This window comes from Microcebus murinus, chromosome 16 (genome assembly GCF_040939455.1).
Source record: "Microcebus murinus isolate Inina chromosome 16, M.murinus_Inina_mat1.0, whole genome shotgun sequence".
In the NCBI taxonomy this organism is placed as follows: domain Eukaryota; kingdom Metazoa; phylum Chordata; class Mammalia; order Primates; family Cheirogaleidae; genus Microcebus; species Microcebus murinus.
Genome location: NC_134119.1, coordinates 46707025 through 46728138, shown reverse-complemented (window position 1 = coordinate 46728138; position 21114 = coordinate 46707025). Strand labels below are relative to the sequence as shown.

The window sequence follows — 21114 nt, the reverse complement described above, 5'->3', positions numbered from 1 at the left end:
ATGTGCAACTTAGTCTGACTCCATCTACTGTTTCTGAAGTGGTTGCCTGGATCTGAGTAAACACCATTGGTGCAGACTAGGTTCTGAAGCCAACCAAAATTCCTCATCCTCAGGACCCCCAGGTGTCCTGGACCTCTGACCCTGCTCCTGTACCCTCTGCCTGGAAGACCCCTTCTTTCTACTCCTCCAGTCTAACCTTCAGAGTTTGAGTCTAGCTGAGTGTAGACACAGCATCCCCATCCCACCCCCATTCTGGTTAGGGGCCTCTTCCCCACGTTCCCACAGCCCCTGAACTCACCCCTGTCATCATACTTGGACCTGTGTCGATCAATGAAGCCCCGCACCACCAGGCAAGGCCCTGTATCTCTGAGGTCTAACACCAGAGGAAGCGAATGCTAGGTACACAATACAATGTGTACACAATGTTGAATAAACTACTTTTGAAAGTGTGTCCACTGTTTCTGAGCTCAGAGCCCAGCCTGCCGGCCATGGGAAAGAGTACACGCACCTGCACACTCAGAGGAGAGGGACTTCCTCAGAGGGCAGTCCTGGGTGTGAGCGCAGAGAGGGTCTCTCAAGAGGAGGGCAGGTAGCCCGGGGAAGACAGGGAAGAGCAAACATTTAGCACATAATGTATGCTAGGCACAGGACACAGGAATATAGAATATGATTAAGAAACAGTTTTTCAATCAAGTCAGAGGGAGAAGAAAGGGTAAAATAATTTCCAAACTTTTAGGTTTATTTCCTAATCAAAATAGTAATAAATGATCAAGTTGAAAATTAGAAAAGTAACAAAGGGAATAAAATCCATACATAACCCCACAGCTGGAGCTGCTCCTGGTGGTGTCAGGGCATCTCCTCTGGTGGTTTCCCACCCTGGCACACTCCTGTGTGAGAGTGTGAGAGGTGTGTGAGTGTGCACTGCATGCTTTGCACAAACCCCCTTTGCTCAACGTCCAGAAGGACACAGGTTTCCCACTTCCCCACACGCGGGTGTGAATGAGCATGCAACCAAGAAAGTATATCCAGACCTCTAATTATTTCTGTAGGATCGCTATTTGTTCAAATTGAGTTTTATAACTGCAAAAACAACACATTTATTTTTATGAATTCAAACCATACTGTAGAAAGTAAAAACCATGGAAGTTCCTGTTTTCCACTCTACTCCTCATAGCTACATATCATTAACAACTTGGGGAGTAGCTTTCAAGAATCACATAAATGCATATGTAAACTCCCCAGAGAATACCACATTCATAAAAATTTTAAACATATTTTTCTCTAGCTTTCCATCCTCATTAGTTTATCATGGACATTTGCCCATATAAATACACACCAGGCACGGCCCTAGCCAATGTCTCAGGGATTCACTCTACCTCATTATTTAAAGAACTCTTGTTACATTTGCATCATATTTAACCATCCCCTCTTGATGGGCATTTCGGTTCTTCTGATATTTCATTACTTTAAGTCAAGACGCACAAACTTTGCATGTATCTTAGAACAGCTTCTTAGTAGCTCAGTTATGGGGCCAAGGACGTAGGGGGAAGGCCTCACATTTCACAGTAACTTGTGAGACCAGACTCAGCCTCCCAGGAGATCGCAGCGCCTGGCTGGGTGCCCTTACAGAACCGACCGAGCAGCAGCTCCAGCTCTGAATTGATGCAATTGTTTTGGAAGGAAGATGCCTCTCCCTTAACTTCAATGTGCATTTTCACAATTGCAAGTGAAGATGAACATATTATTTTTCCATATACTTACTTATTTAGTCATTTTTACTTCTCTTCTCACCTTTTTCTCCCTGGCATGAGCTCAGTGTTTAATTGGGTTGTATTTTCTTATCGTTTGCTCTGTGAGGATTATTAAGCATTTATTTATTTGTTCCAAGTGTTTATTTCCAGATTATATGCTTTATAATTTTGTTTGCAGTGTTTGTTCTGCAGAAGGTGTGATATATATTTAATCTTCACCAATATTTTTCTCATTTGGAAATACTGGTAAGATACTCAATTGCAGGCTGACACTATTCATGCTTCTTTTTATATTTATTTATGAATGCCTTCTATATTCATTCAGAAACGTTTATGATGCGGGGAGATGTAGTTTGACTCTACATGCCGGCAGCTTGCTTGCTTGGCACTGCTGATGGCTAATCAAGCAACCGCGGGCTCCCAAGCTGCCTTCACCACCCCTCAGGGCTAGAATCAGTTTCAGAGCTCTCTGTCTGACCTACCCGTGCATAGAGGATTGAATATGGACACAGACTCTTTCACACGCCTCCCTTACAAAAATGGGGTCTAATTTGCCTGTCAGTGATGTGGGGCTGGCTCAGGAACTGGCTTCCAACCAACAGAATACAGTGGAGCTGACGTGGCGTGACCGCTGAGATGGGTCAGAACAAGCTTGCACCCCAGCTTGTTCACACTGGCTTTTAGAGCACGGAGCCTCAAAATACGAAGCCGCCATGCTGTGAGGAAGCCCAGGGAGGGGCCGTGCGTGGGCACTCAGGGTCAGGCTTCAAGTGCGCCCAGCCCAGAACCAAACCCAGAACCAAGCGTGGGAGGGAAGAAGGCTTCCCAGGATGCCTGCCCCGGCCACCTGGGTCTTCCCAGCTGAGGGCCCAGAAGCCACAGAACAGAGATACACCATCCTCAGCCTCCACAGGAGGGTTCAAATTCCTGACCCACAGATCCATGATAAGCAGAATAGCCTGTCAACTATTTGCCAATAACTAGAAAATTACAGTTCCAATTAATATAGGGTTTTTTTTTTACTGTGGCAAAAAAATATACAAAATTTACCATTTAACCATTTCTTAGTGTCTAGTTCAATAGCGTTAAGTATATTCACATTTTTATGCAAGGCATCCCTAGAACCTTTTCATTTTACAATTCTAAAACTCTATTCCCATTGAACAATAACTCCCCCTTTCCCTTCCTCTAGACCCTGACAACCACCACTGTACTTTGGCTCTGAGCTTGGCTACTCCAAGAAGCTCAAACGAATGGAATCACATAGTATGTGTCTTTGTGGCTGGCTTATTTCACTTAGCATATGCCCGAAAGATTCACCCATGTTGTAGCATATGTCAGAATTTCTTTTTAAGGCTGAATAATATTTCATGGCATGTATATATCATATTCTGCTTATTCATTCATCTCTTGATAGATACTTGGGCTGCTTTCACATTTTAGCTATTGTGATTAATGTTGCTATTATCATGGGCATGCAAGTCCCTTCAAGATTTTGCTTTCAATTCTTTTAGATATATACCCAGAAGTGGGATTTCTGGATCATATGGTAATTCTATGTTTAATTTTTTTGAACCACACTATTTTCCATAGTAGCTGCACCATTTTACAACCCCACCAACATTGTACAATAGGTTCCAATTTCTTCACATCCTCACCAACACTTGCTATTTTCTCGGTGTGTTTTTTTTTTTTTTTTGTTTTTGGTAGTAGCCATCCTAATGAATATGAGGCCAATTAATGTAATTTTAACACTGGGTTTTACTATCTGGTAGAACATTTCTTCATTTAAAATAAAAAGTAGCATTGCAGCCTGATTATACTTTCATGAACTTTTGAATAATCCTGTGAAGCTCAAAGGGCAATATAACATCGGCATTCTTATTGAAATAACATTAAACCTGAAAATTAACTTGGAGAGAATAATGATATTGTGTTACTATTGAGTGAGTGTTCCCATCCAGAAACACGTTGTTACTCTTCATCTATTCAAGTGTTCTCTTGTTCCATGAATACATTTTTATATAGTTCTTACACATTTCTTGCCAAAGTTATTTCTTGATATCTCATACTTCAGTTGTTCTGCTAAGGCCACACCAGTGCCAGGCTGGGCCCAGGAACCAGGATGCCTAGAGGTGGGAATTCTGAACTTGAAGGAGGGATGCCAGGAAGAGGTGATGGCCAAGCTCAGCCTTCAAGATTAGCCAGAGGCAGCCAACAGAAGACAAGGTGACATGAACTCATGTACGTGAGCAGGCATATGTGCACACATTTGTGCAAACCCACGTGTGTGGTGGGGAGGGCGGACAGGAGTGACCCAGTGCTCTGAGGACCTAGAGAAATGACGATGAAGCCAGAGGGTAGACAGGAACTGTCACGGCTGCCTTGTGTCTAGGCAGCTCTGCGTTTTGGAAAGTAGCTCTTCCAACAGCCCCATGGGCCAAGGAAAGAAGCACGTGGCAGCAGACAGGAGACGCTGCAGGAAGCTACTGAGACAGCCCAGATGAGTGTCTGTGTGGGGCTGAGGTGGAAAAGATGCAAGGGAGGGTGAGAAGTACTTAAATCTCCCTTATGAGGAAGAAGTGAGAGCACAGGAGGTGAGAGGTTTTCTGTGTGGATTTCCAGGTGATGGGCATGGGAGAAGAGGCCTAAGGGGCTGGAGGGAGCAGCAGAGAAGAGGTTCACTGAGGCTGATGCCCCAGGGCCTGGGGGTGGAGGCTTGTATAGGACTTAGGGACAGGAAAAGGCATCTGGGAGCCAGTTGCATATAAATCACAACCCAAAGCAAGAGCCCAGGATAGCTCCATTAGTAAAAGCATATGATTACGCAGAGTGTGGGCCGACCCCGCCAGGGCCTGCCCCATCCTGGCACAGGTGGCCTGGTCAGCAGAATCCAAGGAGGCGTGGGCTAGGGAGGGCGCCAAGGAGAGGGACATATCATTGGGACCGTGCCCCCAGCCATTCTCCAGGGCCAGCCAGACTCTGATGGAGACAGAGTCCCTCTGACTTGGGTCCCCCAGAAGCAAGTGGGTCCATCCTTGTTTTACTCTCTAAGAAAGCATCAACTTAGTCTTACGGAAAGACTTGAGCAGTTGGCAGAGTCTAGCTCACCAAAGTATATTTCTGTAATATATAAAACTCTGAATACAAATTCCAGGAAGACCAGCATTTCTGGGCAGTGTCTGAGGAGAAAGAACATTTCCATCTTCTGGGAAAAGTCTTATGCTAAGAGCAAGACAAGAACACAGTGCCCACGAGGTCCCGGCAGCCGACCTGCTGTCCTATTTAGTTTGCTGGGATGTTCTCTCTAAATGTCTGGGGCCTGTGGCATTCAGGGGGATGAGTGTTTACCCTCTGCCTGTATGTTCTGCAGAAATCTCTTGCCTGGACTTTTCCAGGTGGGTGATTCCCGGCCCGGCTTATGCCCAGGTCCCCGCTGGGTCACAGTCACTGTTTGCTGACTTGCTTTGGGTGGCACCCTCCAAGGAAACCACCTGCAAAGCACAGATGGAGAACCGACCTAATTACATTTTAACCTACTTGGGGCTTATTGTAAAATGAAACTGTCTGCGTCTGTTTGTCTGTCCAACTATTGCACAGGATGTGTAATTGTCCTAAACATTATGGTAGGTTCTGGCAATGCCAAGAAAACTGAGTGCGTTAGGGTGAGAAAACAAGAACGTTAGAGACAAATGCAAACACAAACAAGCCCTGAAGACTTGGGTTCCTTCGCCCTGGCTCTGCCCCTGACATCCTAAGGTCAGCAAGTCAGGTGACCCCTCTGGGTCTCTGTCACACCAAGTACAACACGGGCATCCCAAGAGCTCGCTGAGGAATCACATGAAACAACAGACACATCTCAGACCTTCACCCCTCCCTTCTCGGCGCTGCCACACCGGCCCGAGAGAGAGACCGTGACAGCAATAAGCCCCAGTGGTTGGAGCATCTGTTGCTGGTCCTGAATCACCTTTCGACAAGATACAAACAAGCCGTGAGAGCTTTAACCTGGTCCCTCAGACGTGAGCTCCCTTTGCTTCCCCAAATGCATGACCTCACCTCCACGTCATCCGGACACCAGCAGGGTGGGGCCACCCCGCCAAGGCAGCCAGGCGGGCTTGGTTAGGAGGTGCCAGGCTTCAGTGTGACCAGGAGAGGATGCAAGTGGAGTCCTGTCCAGCCAGAGAGCCAAAGCCCGAGGTCAGTAAGGCCAGAAGCCCACGTCTGTGTCTTAGGTACAGACAGGTTGATAATACCTGGACTTTGGAGTATTGACAACTGTGCAGAGGTGCTCATGACTGTGGTCTATACTCGGCCGGTGCATTCCTCTCCCTGAGCTCCACCAGTATGCCACAGCCTCAGTCTCCCCTGGAGCACTAATGTCCTACGCTCCCAAGCCCACGGCTCCTCTACCCCAGCTCATGGCACCTGGCCTGGCCTTCTCCATGATGCCGGGACACTGCAGCCCGAGCCGTGCGAGCTGCGTGCCCCACCCACACTCACAGTCTCCTGCCCTCCCCGGCACACTGTCCCTGCTCCTGCAGGACCCCCATTCTCTCTTTGCTGGACAGACTCCTCCAAGTCCCTTCACACCACGCCCCTCACCCAGAAGCTGGAGAGACCCCTCTTCAAGTCACAGGATGATGTCTGGAGAGGTTGAGCTTCTTTCCCCCCATGGGCCCACAGGGGAAGCCCAGGAACATCGATCCTCAGTTCAGAGTGGCCTGGTGGGAGCACAGGAAACACAAGGCTGGGGTCCCGGGCTGGAAGCAGAACTCCCCAGCCGGCGGTGCCACGGGAAGGACTTTGGGGGCCACTGGAAGGGACTGCAAAGTGTATCTTGATGCCTGTGCCACCAACACCAAGGGCCCTGACAGCCAAGAGGGGACCACCCAGCGCCAGTTAAGGAAAAAGCTATTTGAAGCCAGACACGGTGGCTCAGGTCTGTAACCCTAGCACTCTGGGAGGGCGAGTCAGGAGGATTGCCTGAGCCCAGGAGTTTGAGACCAGCCTGAGCAAGAGTGAGACCCCATCTCTACTCAGGAATGGCGATGGGTGCCTGCAGTCCCAGCTACTCGGGAAGCTGAGGAGTTTGAGCCCAGGAGTTTGAGGCTGCAGTGAGCTATGATGGCATCACTGCACCCTAGCCAGGGTAAGAAGCGAGACTGCCTCAACAAAAACAAAAACAAAAACAAAACAAAACAAAAACTATTGGTCCCTTTTCTTCAACGTCTTCTCCTCCTGTGTCCCAATGCTGGAGGAGTTAGAAAGGAAGAGCTGATGAAAACAGAAGTGACCCTTCCCACAGAACAAAGTTCCTACAGCCCTGGGAGAGGTGAGTCTCAAATGGCATATAACTTGCAATTCTAGAACAGACTAGGCAACTATCAGAAGGTGACCAGAAACCTCTATAGGTGCCCAGGGGCACTATGACAGCTGGAGGACAAGATGAGGGGAGGCAGGGCAGTGCCAGAAGGGTTACAGCTCAGTGGTCTGGTGCAGGAGTCACCAGGAAGCCCTCTGCTCCTACTGGCTGTGAGTCTGGCTGCTACCATCCTAGGGGCACCTCGACAAGGCTGGAGCGGTGGCACAGACCAGCTGGCAACAGCAAGTGCTGAACTCTGAATGGGATGGCGTCACCACAGTCACTGCATGTGGGGAGCTTAGGGACCGGGGAAGTGCCAGTGCAGCATTCAGAAGCTTCAGCTTTCCACAACAGGACCCTGGTACCATGGAGCACTGGAACATTCGAAAAGGGCCCTACTCTGGCAAAGAAAGAGGATGTCTGAGGCTGCGCCATGGCCAAACAGCTATGGAGAGAGAGCAGGACCACCTGGTCACCACTCAGCCCTGCAGACAGGCCAGTTGCTGTGATCTGGGATGGAAACGTATTATGTATGTTTTTCCTGGAAAGGCACCTGGAAAATCAGCAGCTCAAGGTCCAGCAATAGGAAAGGAAGCTACATATTCCTGCACACTTTGAGTCAACAGAAATATTTTATCTCTATGGTTCTAGAATAGACTGTGATGTCTCCAAATATATCCAAGGCTCCTATTCACAGCTAATACACCTACACCCAGAACATTCAGATTAGCAAGTGTGCCAATGAATATTATGCAAGAAGACCCAGACAAGCCAGGTCAAAGCAGATGGCAGAAGGACTGAGACGCAGCTAGATAAATGCTCATTCTGAACAAAGCAAGAACAATGGACTGGTTACCCCACATGTAAAGGTGTGATACTTCCATCCACAGCTTTTAAAAACTCAGAATGAGAATGAATGGCAGGGAATGGACTTAGAAATAACAAAACAGATTGTTTCCTTTTATTTAAAATTAGCTTTTAACAAAATCCTGTCTTTGTGAGGGAATTTAGAGTATTGTACTGTTATCAGAGTCCTGAAATGAATGAACTGTATCTCTGGGCTTAGTATACAAGAGAAAAACTGTAAATTACTAAGCTCATTAACCAGCTCAGTCTTTGCTGTGGAACTGCTTGTCTTTCGTGGAAAGGGAAAGAACTGGGAGAGAAAAGTGAAGAGGGGACTGCATGTCAGCAACAGACGCCTGCAAGCTGAGTTAGGACTGGCAGGAATGCCCCGTGCAGGGTGCTCTCCTGTCCTCACGCATACATGTTGGGGGTTCCAGGGGAGATCTGGAGCAGGTGAGGCTCTTAACGTCACTCTATGATAGTCAGTCTATGCCTCCTAGACCAGGCCAGACCCCTTGCTTAGACAGTGTCTCAGATACCACACCCCCTGTCTACCTAGCACATCTCAACTCTCCTGACCACCCTACGGGCACTGTGCCATTATCACATGGCACACTCACCTGGTGAGGACAAGGAGACACATGGGGTGATGGGCTGAGGCTGAGACGTCATACATGAGTGTTGGTGAGAGCAGTGCATATGCCTTATTAAATGCATATTCAGATACTGCTAATAATAAAACAGTAGAACTGGTGCCAATCTTTTGTAGGATGAGTTGAGCATCCGGGGGCTCTACCCTAGAGCTAAAGCCTGGGCCTGCCCCTCAGCTTTGCTACTGGGTTTCCCAACTCAGACCCAGGACTTAATCCCATCATGATCTTCAGAAATAAACCCGCTTATTCCAAACCCACACCAGCTGAGAGTCTGCACCACCTACATGTGAGGACCAAGATCACTGGAAGAAGTTAAAAACTGCATCTTGTACACACAGCAAAAGGTTTCTATACCATTTCATTTGTTTTCCTAAGGGGTCAGAGGGGGTCCCAAACGTATTTGAGCTAAGTAGTTATCTGTCTTTCAGAAATAACTTGTTTAAAGTTGAGGCAACAGAATAAAACTTCTGTGGTTCTAATCATCTGAAATGTGTTTGCTTTTCGGTTTTGCTTTAGACACTGAAGTTTTCAGAAAAAGGCAGGGGTACGTCTGAAAGCGGCTACCTAGAGAGATCAAATGACAGATTACAAGTGAACTTGTTGGGGACATGATAATTGTTCAAAGCAGGAATTTTAACTAAGTGGGCCTTTTTGAAAGACTCAGTTTACAATCCAGAGAGAGGAAGCTCTCTCTCCCTCAGAGTCACATCCCCTAAATGCACAACAGTATTAAAAATGACTTCTATCAGCACAAGAATATGTTAGGATCTAAAAAATTTTTAAAGAAGTTTTCACACTGAACATTGAACTTCATAAATAAAACATTGTCGGCCGAGTGCGGTGGCTCACGCCTATAATCCTAGCACTCTGGGAGGCCGAGGTGGGCGGATTGCTTGAGGTCAGGAGTTCGAAACCAGCCTGAGCAAGAGCGAGACCCCATCTCTACTATAAATAGAAAGAAATTAATTGGCCAACTAATATATATATAGAAAAAATTAGCCGGGCATGGTGGTGCATGCCTGTAGTCCCAGCTGCTGGGGAGGCTGAGACAGGATTGGATTGGTTGAGCCCAAAAGTTTGAGGTTGCTGTGAGCTAGGTTGACTCAGTCTAGCCTGGACATGGCACTCAGTCTAGCCTGGACAACAAAGCGAGACTCTGTCTCAAAAAATAAATAAATAAATAAGTAAGTAAATAAAACATTGTCTTATCTGCAATAATGTTCATTGGACTCCTAGATAATTCTTTCTATGCAAGTAAATATGCAAAGTTGTCCCTTGGGTTGTGCCTTTAGAAGCAGCTTTTATTTTCATTATTTTCTACATGTGTATAATGTTTCCTGGTTATGTTATTCTTGGTTCTAACAGCTATTTGGGGGCCCAGTGTTTATTTGTTATTGCTGTTCTTTAGTGTCTTATTTTACTTTATTTTTGGTAATTTAACAAGTTACTTATCATACAATGATTTAAGACGATTTAGACTTAGTCTTCTAAACCATGTTTGCAATTTGAATCATCATGTATTATAAATGGCGGTTGGTGGCTTGTAGGCAATGTGTTTTAAAATGTTTTTTATCTTAAAGAATGCATCATATAACTTTTATAATGTAATACGAATCTAAATGTATTAATAGTTATGTTAAAGACATATCTCATAATCTATTGCTCACATGCCTGTCTTATACATTCCCTGTAAATCCTTGGCAAAGATGACCATTTATACTGTTCATATGACTCAGACAGATTTCTATGGGTGAGTTCTTCTGCCCTAGGTGAACATGTACACACTTTCCCTATTCTGTCTCTTATCAACAAGAAGTTGTAGGATGCAGGTACAAGGAGGGGCCCTGGGCTCATTTTGTTTCCTCAAAATGCCACGTGAGCGCAAACCTCAGTTAATACCCCAAAGTGTCCTGAATCCAGAGTCTTCCTCACTTAAAAAATTGTGACAATGAGAAACATTTTGTTTTCAAAATCTGGAAAGAATGTGGTTGGAACATAACAGAATCTCAGAAACATTAAGTGATTTGTTTAAGATCATTCAAGTGGCAGGCAGCAGATCCAGAGTTTGAAACCCAAGCCTTCTCTCAGGCAAGTCCCATGAGGAGTGAGGGGCACCTACAAGCCAGTGGACATCCACACATGTGGCCCCAGCACATCCTCTTCCAGCTGCAGCCAGTACCTGCCAAGGTGTACACAAAGCAACAAGCATCCTGGGTGGGTGCCTGAGTTATCACAGCTGCTCTTTAAAACACATTCATGAATTTGCAGGAATAAATTGAAATGCGTAAGTATCTTGCACGGAGAATGTTGAAAAATCATATTTGTTCATACCACCCACTGCTGACTTCATTATTCCAATTTTGGTGACATGGGTAAAGATATGGTCAGCCTATCTCTAATGTCCTGAAAATTTCTGCTTTTTTGACATTTTGACACAATCTCCCCAGCATAGGCGATGCTGGGTCAAAAGCTGTGGCTCCAAAAACATCTCATATCAGTGCATTTCTGCAAACTGATCTTACGTGACTTTCATCGAAATGACAGCTGTTTTGCTATTCCCTTACCTGCAATGTTTTGCTGGTGCTGACAAATATTAGTAACACCTCATGCTTCAGTCCTTGCCACCTTCACCAACTCATTCAAAGAACTCTACTGATAACATGCTATCTGCTCAAACTAGGGGGCACAATGTTGCATTCAGTCTGAGTTGTCCCTGTGAATCTGCATTTTCCAATGTGCATAGGGGGTGTGTGGCTGCAAAGGCCAAAGTGAGGGGCACAGGGCCATACTGGTGTCACAAAAAGACAAGGTTTTATTTGGGGGTAGGGCGAGGGGACTTAAAACTGCTCAACTACAAGATGGTTATTCACCTTCCAAAAGACTAAGGATGCCTTTAAATAGTGCACCTTATAAAGGTATTCAAAAGTCTAACTGAATCCTCCAAGAATGTCATTGACAATTTTTAGGAACAGCTTTTATATAAAGGAGAAGTGCAGAGGAGTGCAGGGTGGGAGAGGGTGTTCAAGGGAAGACACAGTCTCCCCTGACTGATGCCCCCCCCATGCCTCTGTAGCCAGCAGAAGTCACATTCGACACCAAACTTGAGCCAGCAGCGAGCCTCTTCCCAGGGCAGATCAGATGTGGCCACTATGACGACAAACGTTTTCTGATTAATAGATGAAACATTCAATACTCTCTGACTCTCAGAATAGCACCGACTAGTGTTTTAAATAGAAACTTACATAAGAAAATAACTTTTTATTCTTTTATAATAGCAACAACTCCCTAGAAAACACAGGTTAAAGTTAATGAGAAAGATGAGTCAAGTCCAGTATACATTTTTAATTTACGTCAATGCTAAATGTAGAAGTTAATTGCTTATGATTTATGAATTGAGCTTTAAAGTTTTTACCAAAAAAAAAAAAGTTCTTTTGTCTATCATGGTTCAACTGCAATCTTGTTTACAGTCTGCACATACATTAGTATAAATCAAACCCTATTGTTAAAACGTATCTCTTCTCAGGGTCTGGGGTTCTCTCTCCTCCTTCAATATCCCCCCCAAATGCCTCAAGGAAAGTTTTCTTTTCCTACCCCAAAATAGAAATGGGAGAGCTATCTTCACTTTTATTTGAACATTACCTACATTCCAATGGAATCATTAAAAATAGTCATTACGGACGTGTAGGTAAAAGAAAATGAAAAGTCATCAGCTGCAGATACACAGGGATGTGTCTAGAGGTTAACTTAGCTTGGAATAGGTTTTTCTCAAATTTAAATCAATAAGTTATTTTAAATGAATTTATTTTACTGGACATTGACAAATTATAACTGCATATACTTATGGGGCACAAAGTGATGCTATGATATATGTATACAATGTGGAATTATTGACTTAAGCTAATTAACATATCTATCACCTCAAATACATTTTTTGGAATCTGTTTTAAAATCCTTCATCAAACATGGCCTCCAAAACTCTCCAAAGGGTTAACGACCAAGGTAACCAGGCGGGGGAGGGGCCACAGGCCAATTCAGTGTACTTTTCTCCGTCTACCTTTGTGTACCATTGAAATTTTCCATAATAAAAAAGTTTAAAAATAGGTTTCTCCTTTTTCCCCCTTTTTTTAAACAAGGCCCTCTTGGTTATGACGACTCAGTTTTCATGCAGGAGGTGGGGGCGGGGTGGCAGAGGGCACCAGACCAGCTGCAAGCCCACCTTAGCCCCTCGAGCAGGGGCCAGGGCCGGCGGAGGGTGGGGAGGGAGAAGGGAGTGGAGGGCGCGATCTCACGTCCCACAGGCCCCGCACCTGTGGTCTGCTTCTCCAACAAGACACTCCACACAACCGCCAGACACACAACTGGCAATACATCCAAAAATCTGGCTCCAGCTTCTTCCTATCCGCACCAGAATGGACATCGGATGCCGCCCGCCCCCCCTCGGCAGCTCATGTTCACTTTGGCTGCCCAGAGGACTTCGCGATTCCCACCCCTCTTTGAGGACCATTTCCCAGCCCCGACGCCTGCCGCCCCTGCGATCGCACCTTAGCAAAGAAAAGTTGGCCCGCTCTGGGGTTTGTTGCGAAGCTGCTCACCCCACAGGCTGCAGGTCTGCGCAGCACACCACCTCTCCCTTTGGGGCTCTGACCGAACTCGCCGGGCTGTAGGAGGGGGACACACATACCCAGACAGCGCGCCCCCACCGCCTGACCGTCATCAGAAAACGGAGCCGGCGGGTAATAACCAGCCCCCAAAGCCCCGAAATCAGCCAGCCAAGCCTTGGTCCGGCATCTGCTGCACCGAACGAGACGTGGCGCGGGAAGGCGCAGCCATCGGGTCTGAGCCAGGAGCACCGCGGCGCCAGCGCATTTGACGCCGCAGGACTGCGCGCACCTGAAGTGTGGGGTGCCAAGCGCCCTAGCCTCTACGTGCAAGAAGACCCAAAAGGAAAAGAGGACTATCAGAGGCCCCCTTCCTTTTGTCTCTCAGAGCTGCCAGCTCTCAGACCCCGCCAGCACCCTCCCCAAAGCTCAACTGCGGGCGCCCACTCTTACTGGGGTCTTGCGGAAAGCGCACGGCGACCAAAGCCCCTTCCCTAGGAAAAGTGCCCAACTCCGCCGGAGATCCATTCTCTCTCCTCACTGCTCGGAGACTGCACACGGAGAGGCAGAAATCACGCCTAGGGAAGCGAGCCTAAAATTTGAACCCTAAAGCGCATCTGCTAGCTCCGATCTGGGAGCTGGGACCAGTGGCTCTCAGGGCTGCAGGCTGTCACGGATGCCAGGGGCCAGACAGCTCGCAAAGGCCGGTCTTGCCCTGGCCGGGAAAAGGGGCTCCAAGAGTCCCAGCCTCCGTCTCAGTCGCCCGTAGGGATTCTCCATCCCAAGTGCGCTTGCACCCTTGCTTGCCTTCCTCTGCGCTCCACGGATCCAAGTCCGTTTTCCTTCCTAGTCCCAGATGGACCTAGGTCCCCAGCTCCGCGGCCGCCCTGCTCACCAGCCCTTAGCTAGTCTCCTTCGGGTCACTCCAGGGAGTCTCCCGAACCCGCAGAGCGGAGGCTGGCCGCACGCCCCCACGGCCCTGGGCAGTCTGGCTCAGCTGCGCGGCCACGTCTCGGCTCAGCAGCTCCCACTGACTTCGCACAGCAGCCCCTCCGCGGCTCCCGGGCGCCCAGGGTGGCGAGGCGCCAAGGTGCAGCCCCGGCTGACAGCACCCGACCCCTTCCTCGGCATGTGCTCGGTCAGCTCAGCTGTCCCCTCCCGCCCCGCGACCCCGCGCCTCCGGAGTCTCGCCGCCGCGACCACCAGGACTCACCGCGGGCGCCACGCCGCCGCCGGGTCTGCGCGCTCCGAGGCGGAGCCAGGACGCCCGCTCGCACTTGGGCCGCCTCCCGCGCCCGCCGCCCGCTCGCAGCCCCAGCCGCGCCCCCGCCCCTGCCGGCCCTTCAGGCCTCCCCCGTCGCCGGGGCGGTCGGCACTTACCTCCGGGACAAGGTGACCCGGCTGGTGAGCCCAAGCGGCCGCCCGCGCGTCTCCAGAGCGAGCGAGCGTGCGGGGCGCGGGGCGGTGCGGCGCCCGCCTCTGCTCCTCAGCTCCCCGGCTCTCTCCTCCTCAGCTCCCCGGCTCTCTCCTCCTCTGCCCTCCCCTCCCCTCCGCGCCGCGCCGCTCCCCCCGCCGCTCCCCGCCCCGTGCTCCCGGCTGCCCCGCGCGTACCGGAGCTCAGGGCGCCGGGCGCGGGGCAGCGGCGGCAGCCCGAGCGGCGGGGAGCCCGGAGCGGCGGCGCCGGGGCGGAGCCCAGTCCTCGCGGCCCCCGGGAAAGGAAGGGGTGCGGGGAGACTCCCTAGGCGCGCGCCTAGCCGGCGTGTTGGGCAAGGGGCACCCCAGGGCGCGCCGCTCCTCTCACGGAGCCCGGCGACGAGGAGGAGGAAGAGGGAGGAGCCCGGCGAAGGTGGTCACCAACTTTGCCCCAGGCCAGATGGGCCCTCGCGGGCGGCCGCGTCTAGAGGGTGGCAGGGCTGGAATCTGGAACCGGGAGAGCTACTGGGGGAGGAGGACAGCTGCGGGGGACTTGGAAGACCGGAATTTGCCGCCCGGCTCCGAGAAGCGAAGGCTCCCCTCGGTCCTAAAGGCCTCCCTAGGCTCCGGTTCGGGTTTAAGGTTCACAAGGACCCACTTTATAGGTCGGGAGAGTGTTCAAGTCCTGACCAGCTCAGCCATCGAGGCGAAAGCAGGCGCGGGTGGGACTCCTGAGACCACTCAGCCCAGAAGCAGCCTGTTGTTGGCGCGTGGCAGGCCCTCGGCAGTTGGAATTGCTGGAAACTAGGGCGGCGCTGGAGGGGGAGGGAGGCGGTGTAATGGTGGCGAGCAGAGTAGGTGGGGGGCGCGGGAGGCCACCTACCAAGACAGTCTGCACTGCAAACACTGGACAAGGAAAGGAGGTGGTGTTTTCCTTTGAGATTTCTTAGAGAATGAACTATAAAAGAAAGATTTGGGAGAAAGGGGTGGGGGTCAAAAGTTGTTTAGAAAAAAAATCTGTGCACCCCTGTTTCAACACTAGGCAGAGACCGGCCAGACGCCCAGTTCTGCCACCCCAGGCTCGAGACCTGGTGGTGGTCAGGGCTGGTTTCCCTCCATGGTTCCTAACCCTCCTGGGTGCAGAGCACTCCCTGAAAGCTGCCCCCTTGCCCCTGAGAAGTCACTGTGTCTTGCCCAGGTCTCCTCTAGTGGATTTTGCACAGGGCAGGGTTTGGTGGTGATGCAAATCCCTTCCCGCGTTCCCTACGAGGGGACTCTTGGCTTCCGTGGAACCTCAGCAGCCCGAGGAGGAGAATGCTAACGTTCAGAGTGCCACCGCCAGGAGGCATTCGGGTGGAGGAGCAGGTCAGTGCAGCCAGTACCGTCTGTGGTTTGTGTTCCTCCAGCCCCGTCTCCATCTCTGCGGCATCACTGGGCACAGCCGGGGTTCCTTCCTCTAAATCTCCAGGGCTGCAAGGGCTGTGGGCTGGAACGCTCAAAAGGGCATTTTTCCATTCTCCCATGTAGGAGAACTTCTCAAATTGGAAGAATATGCCACCTGGCCTTAGTAAGTAGCTTACCATTCCTGGGGCCTGTCCTCAACAGAGTCTTTTCTCATCTAAACCATTGGGCTGAGCAAACACTGTGAAGATACTTTTGAGGTGGAGAATCATGATTTCACTTATCAGTGGAAGGAATTAAGGTTTACAAAGGTTAATTGAGATTTCTGTAACCACCCAAAATGCAGGAGTAGCCTGAAACCCATGTTTCCTGCTCCTGAGTCAGGGCTCAGTTGCTTATTCAGCCTTTGGGTTGAATCTGGAGCCAGGTTTTGTTTTGTCAAGAGAACACCTGCCTAGGCTGCAGCCTGGACTTGCCTTTGCCTCTAGGGTATTGTTTGAATTTGAAAGACGACTTTTCTTAATATAGCAGGCGGGCACCTTGTTGAGTGCAGCATAAAACGTGGCCCCAGGTCACCACTGGTCATGCTCCCTCCAAAAGTGAGTGTTTCAGAGAAGTCAAAGGAAAAAAAATGCCTTTGCAGTGCCAGTGTTGAGTTCTCATGGACTGTCTTTCAAAGCCCTGGGTGCTTTGAAAGTTTTCACGCAGATGCTTTGGAACTTTATATTATACTTAGTCTCTCCCAGGTGAGGTGTTGAGCATGGACATTTTATCTTTTGAGGGGGGAGATAGGCTTGCATTTTCTACAACTTTCTAAGGCTTAGTTCTCTTAACCCGCCTCACTCAATTTAGCCTTTAAACATTCACATTTATGTCTATTGTGGAATGAACATGTAATTTCTCTCTCCCAGCTGGAAGATGGGCCACTTAAGTCCCTGCATTTTATACATGTACAACTCTTTGCTTGGGCACATCCCAAGTACTGAACAAATATATAGTGATCAATAGTTATTAAAAAGAAGCCATTTAATATTCTGATAACAAAAAAATAGATATCTACTGATAAAAGAGGGTAGTTTGAAAGAAAAAGGGAAATCTCACAAAATCTATGTGGTAGACTTTTCAATGTATTATTATTATTATTATTATTTCTCCTTGCTGCTCCCTCAGCTGCAAGATGCCCAGACGTCTGTTGTCTTTTCTTGACACCACCCCTCATATACACACATGCATATTTTAGTGTTGCTGCAATCCCAGTGGGCCTTACACGTCACTGCAAAAGACATGCACAGGGCCTGGGATCCCATGTGAAGAGAAGGATGCTACCTGCTCCTGCAGATGCAGCAGCTCAGGGAAGGGATCCCAGGCTCCTGGCGGGCACCTCAGTTAATCTCTGATGGCAGCAGCACATGAGGGGCAGTTTGTCCTACATGTGGATCCCTAGTTGCTGCTTGGAATGTTATCACAACTATTATGCTGTGATACAGCATTAAAATACAGGCTGTTAAGGAAGTCAGTGAGGAGCTGTCATGTATCCATGCATCGGGCAACAGGGCACAGCAGAAATTGCTAAGTCTCCAGGAAATTGGGTAACCTTCCCAGCAATGCTTTTATCTCTTAGAAGAGATTATAGAACTTTCCGAGCTAAGAGAAGTGGGTGTGGCCACCTCCTGTGTGGTGAACAACTGTCACTCAGGTGCCCAGCAACCTGCCAAGCCTTCCAGCCAACTTTCAGGGGAAGCCTAGAGATAGATGATTTGATGAGAGGAAACACAGATTTAAGAGTCTTTCAAATAAGAAATGCTCTTCAATATATCTTGAATTAAAAAGCTTTAGACAGTGGGGTTACAGAAAGCCCGGCAATGCTATGCACAGCGTCTGGGGGTCAGCAGGGCTCATTCAGAAAACATCCTTAAATCACCTGTGCAAAATGCTCGGCCTCCAATGTTGATTATATTAATAATACCAAAATCACAAACACAATTTTAAAGCTGTACACTTAACCTTTGTTAACTAAAGAAACATTAATTAACAAGGCTTTTACTTTGGAAAAAGGATAGCTTTATTTTTCATAAAGGATAGCAACCTGTTGGGCGGCCATTCCAACAGGTGGGGAAGCAGAGCCCTGCCAGAAGCCAGGCACACGTGCTTCAAAGAAGACACAAAAGGCAACAGGATTTTATACTGAGTGGGGTGGTCAAATATACATATTTAACAAGCTATAGGAGGATCCATGAATATTTATGAAGGTAAATCATATGCATGTAATTGTGTTTTATCTCTCCCAACTTGGCATGTCTGGGAACTCAGTTTTAAGGTGTTTCTGGGACCTTCTTGACAGGGAGGGGTCCATTGAGTTAGAACAGGGCTTAGAAATTTATTTTTAGTTCATACCTAATTTTTGTCTTCTCTCCCTGCCAAAATCTTTTATTGAATTGTCTTAAATGGATAGCATTCAGGAACTGGAAAGCTGCAATGCCTCATTGAAGTTGAATCTTGTCGACTTAGAAGGATAAAGGACAACCATTTGCACGCTCAATGTAGACATGGTAGGTGAGGCTCAAAAGAAAGCATGAGTTGCTATCAAAAATAAAGGTAGAGATTCAAAACCTAGAAAATGTCTGAGATGATGTTGACATAAGAGTTTTGAACAGGAGAAAAGCTGCAAAAGAAGGTCAGAGTGTTAGAGGCAGATAGGACCTTGGCAGTCACCCAGTCCCACCCTCTACGTCTACAGGTGAGGAAACAGTTCCAGGGACAGCCCAGGGCCGGGTCCACTGACTTCTAGTGTAGGCAGTCTTGCCTCTGCATCCACTGTGACTCTTCCAAAACAGTCAAGGGAGAGAGGAAGTTGACATGTCCTAAGCAACCCCTTAGTGCTGGTGTATCAGTTATCTATTGCTGATAGATAATGAACTACCCCAAAACTCAGTGGGGGGCAAATAAATGACCATTTATTTGCTCACAATTCTGAGGGTTGGCAACTCAGGCTGAGCCAGCTGAGGCGTGTTGGATTGCCTCTGTGCTGCAGGGTGTTCTCTGGGTCACACACGCATCTGCAGTCAGCTGGCAGTCAAAGGCCTTACTCACATGGCTGGGAGTTAGTTGGCTACGGGCCATACAGCTCTCATCCTCCTCTAGGCTGGCCCAGAACTCTTCACAGAGTGGTGGCTTCAGGATGCCCAACAGCAACAAGAGAAGTTCATGGCTTTTCAGGCTGGCATCATACTGTCTCACTGGTGAAAGCAGGTCAAGTGGCCCAGGGCAGGTTCAGATGGGGAGATGGCCTCCACCTTTTGATAGGAAAGGCTGTCAAGTAACATCAGGAATGGGCATGCAGTGAGGGACAGGAGGGATTTGTCCATTTGTACATTTGACCATATCTGGAAATGAGGAATGTTCTTCATACACATAACCTCAGTGAATCTTGGTTTGAGCTCTGTGCGGTCAGTAAGAACTACCCTAGGAGGATGAAGAAGCTAAGTGCTGGGGACTTCGTAGTTTGCCTGTCCTGCCATAGCTGGCAAGAAGGAGAGTGGGCGCAGACCCAACCTCCCCAGCAGCCAGCGTTAGTAGGGGCAGCTGTCGGGGGGCAGCTAAATGCTTACCCTCCAGGGAGAAAGCCGGACCTTGAAGCATGCAAACCTGGGCTCCAGGTAAGTGTCCGCCACTCTCTGTCATCCCCTGTCCTGCCTAATAGAGCCTGGGTTTCCTATATCTAAAATAAGCATAATTATCTCTGCTGCCTGGCATTGTGTAAGGCAGGAATGTGCTCAAAGAGCTCAGCGTGTTTTCTTGAGCAGAGTCGGCTGGTTATTGTTCTTAAAGACAATTGGTAAGATGGGGTTGCTGGGTGCTTTCTCCAGGGAGGTTGAGAGGAATGGCAAATTCTAGACTCTTGGCACAAAGTCACCGCCGATGCCGATGGCCTTCAGAACCTAAGAGCAGTGACTGATGCTCTCTTTCATCCAAGGAAACGCGTGCATGTTTCCAGGGGGCAGAGGCTGAGTGTAGCAGCCACTGTTGTGCCCAGCCTAGATGCCTCCGGATCCCGTTGGGCCGATGCCATCCACCTGCTCCCTGCTTCTGTGCATGTTGCTACTAATGGCTCGCAGCTGAAAATGTCTTCAGTGTTGCTCTCATTCCGGAGATAGTTTTAATTTCTCTTACAGGAGCATGAAAACATGGGCTGCCTGTTCCACTCAGCTCCAGAACTTCCAAGCCAAAGACTGGGGCGACACCTGGGCCCCTAGAGGGTGGGGAATGCAGCATGATATCGGCAGAAAGGACACTGGCCTCAGAGTCAGGTGGGTGGACTTCACTCCAGCTCATCCGTCCTTTACCTAGTGGACATTCAGCAAGCTGCTCAGCATCCTGAAATATTGAAATGTAAGTTTCTCCATCTGTGAAATGGGCATAGTGGCATTGACCATGGAGGGCAAGTGCAGGGCACAGCAGCAGCGAGCGTGCGGAACAGGAGCTGGGGTCTCGTGGCCACGGTGGACGGACCTGCTGGTGAGGACACCTTTGAAGATATTTCTTCTTCCCTCAAGACCCCATTGAATCCAGAGTAGCAGATTTTGCTACGTATTCTCTTGTTGTCCTCGTGCCCATCCTCTGGAATAGTTTCCTCGGTGGAGCTCACGATTTCACAAACCTTAACTGGATAAGCTTTGTCACCCCTCAGTAAAGCAGAGGCGACAAAATATCCAGAGAGAAGGTGACATTGGGAATTGTGTCTCTCTTCCCGAAGCCAGAGCTTGAGGGCTCCGTCAGGCAGTTTCTTTGGGAAATAATGCCCAGGAAAGTGGGAAAAGGAGTGAGGGGCCACCAGGGTGGGCAATGGGTAGGGAGGGAAAGCCTGACTGGGGAGGGGTCCCTGAGTTGGTCACCACCATGGGCAGCAACCAGGTCTTGGTCCCCTGAGACCACCTGCTGACTGAAGAGAGCGTTTCCCAGAAGCCCCCAGCCAAGGAATGCAGAGGAGCTGACATCCATCAACCTCTGTCCTCTGGGGCTGCAGAGGGGTCAGTAACCCCACGTTGCTGGGCAGGGCCTGAGTGTGTGTCAAACAGGCTCCCCCTGGCACA

The 21114-nt window shown here is 49.0% G+C and overlaps 1 protein-coding gene across 2 annotated transcripts in view; it reads right to left on the bottom strand.

The window, feature by feature from the left end:
* SYNDIG1 (synapse differentiation inducing 1) overlaps positions 1 to 15149 on the bottom strand; it is a 164915-nt gene extending 149766 nt beyond the window's left edge. Inside the window, exon 1 of one of the 2 annotated variants that reach the window (XM_012745532.2) lies at positions 14591 to 15149. The gene's annotated coding sequence lies outside the window, so the exon portion shown is untranslated. Of the gene's footprint in view, positions 1 to 14423; positions 14542 to 14590 lie in introns of those variants that run through there. The other variant, XM_012745534.2, reaches the window with a different exon arrangement.
* Positions 15150 to 21114: the final 5965 nt, after the last annotated feature.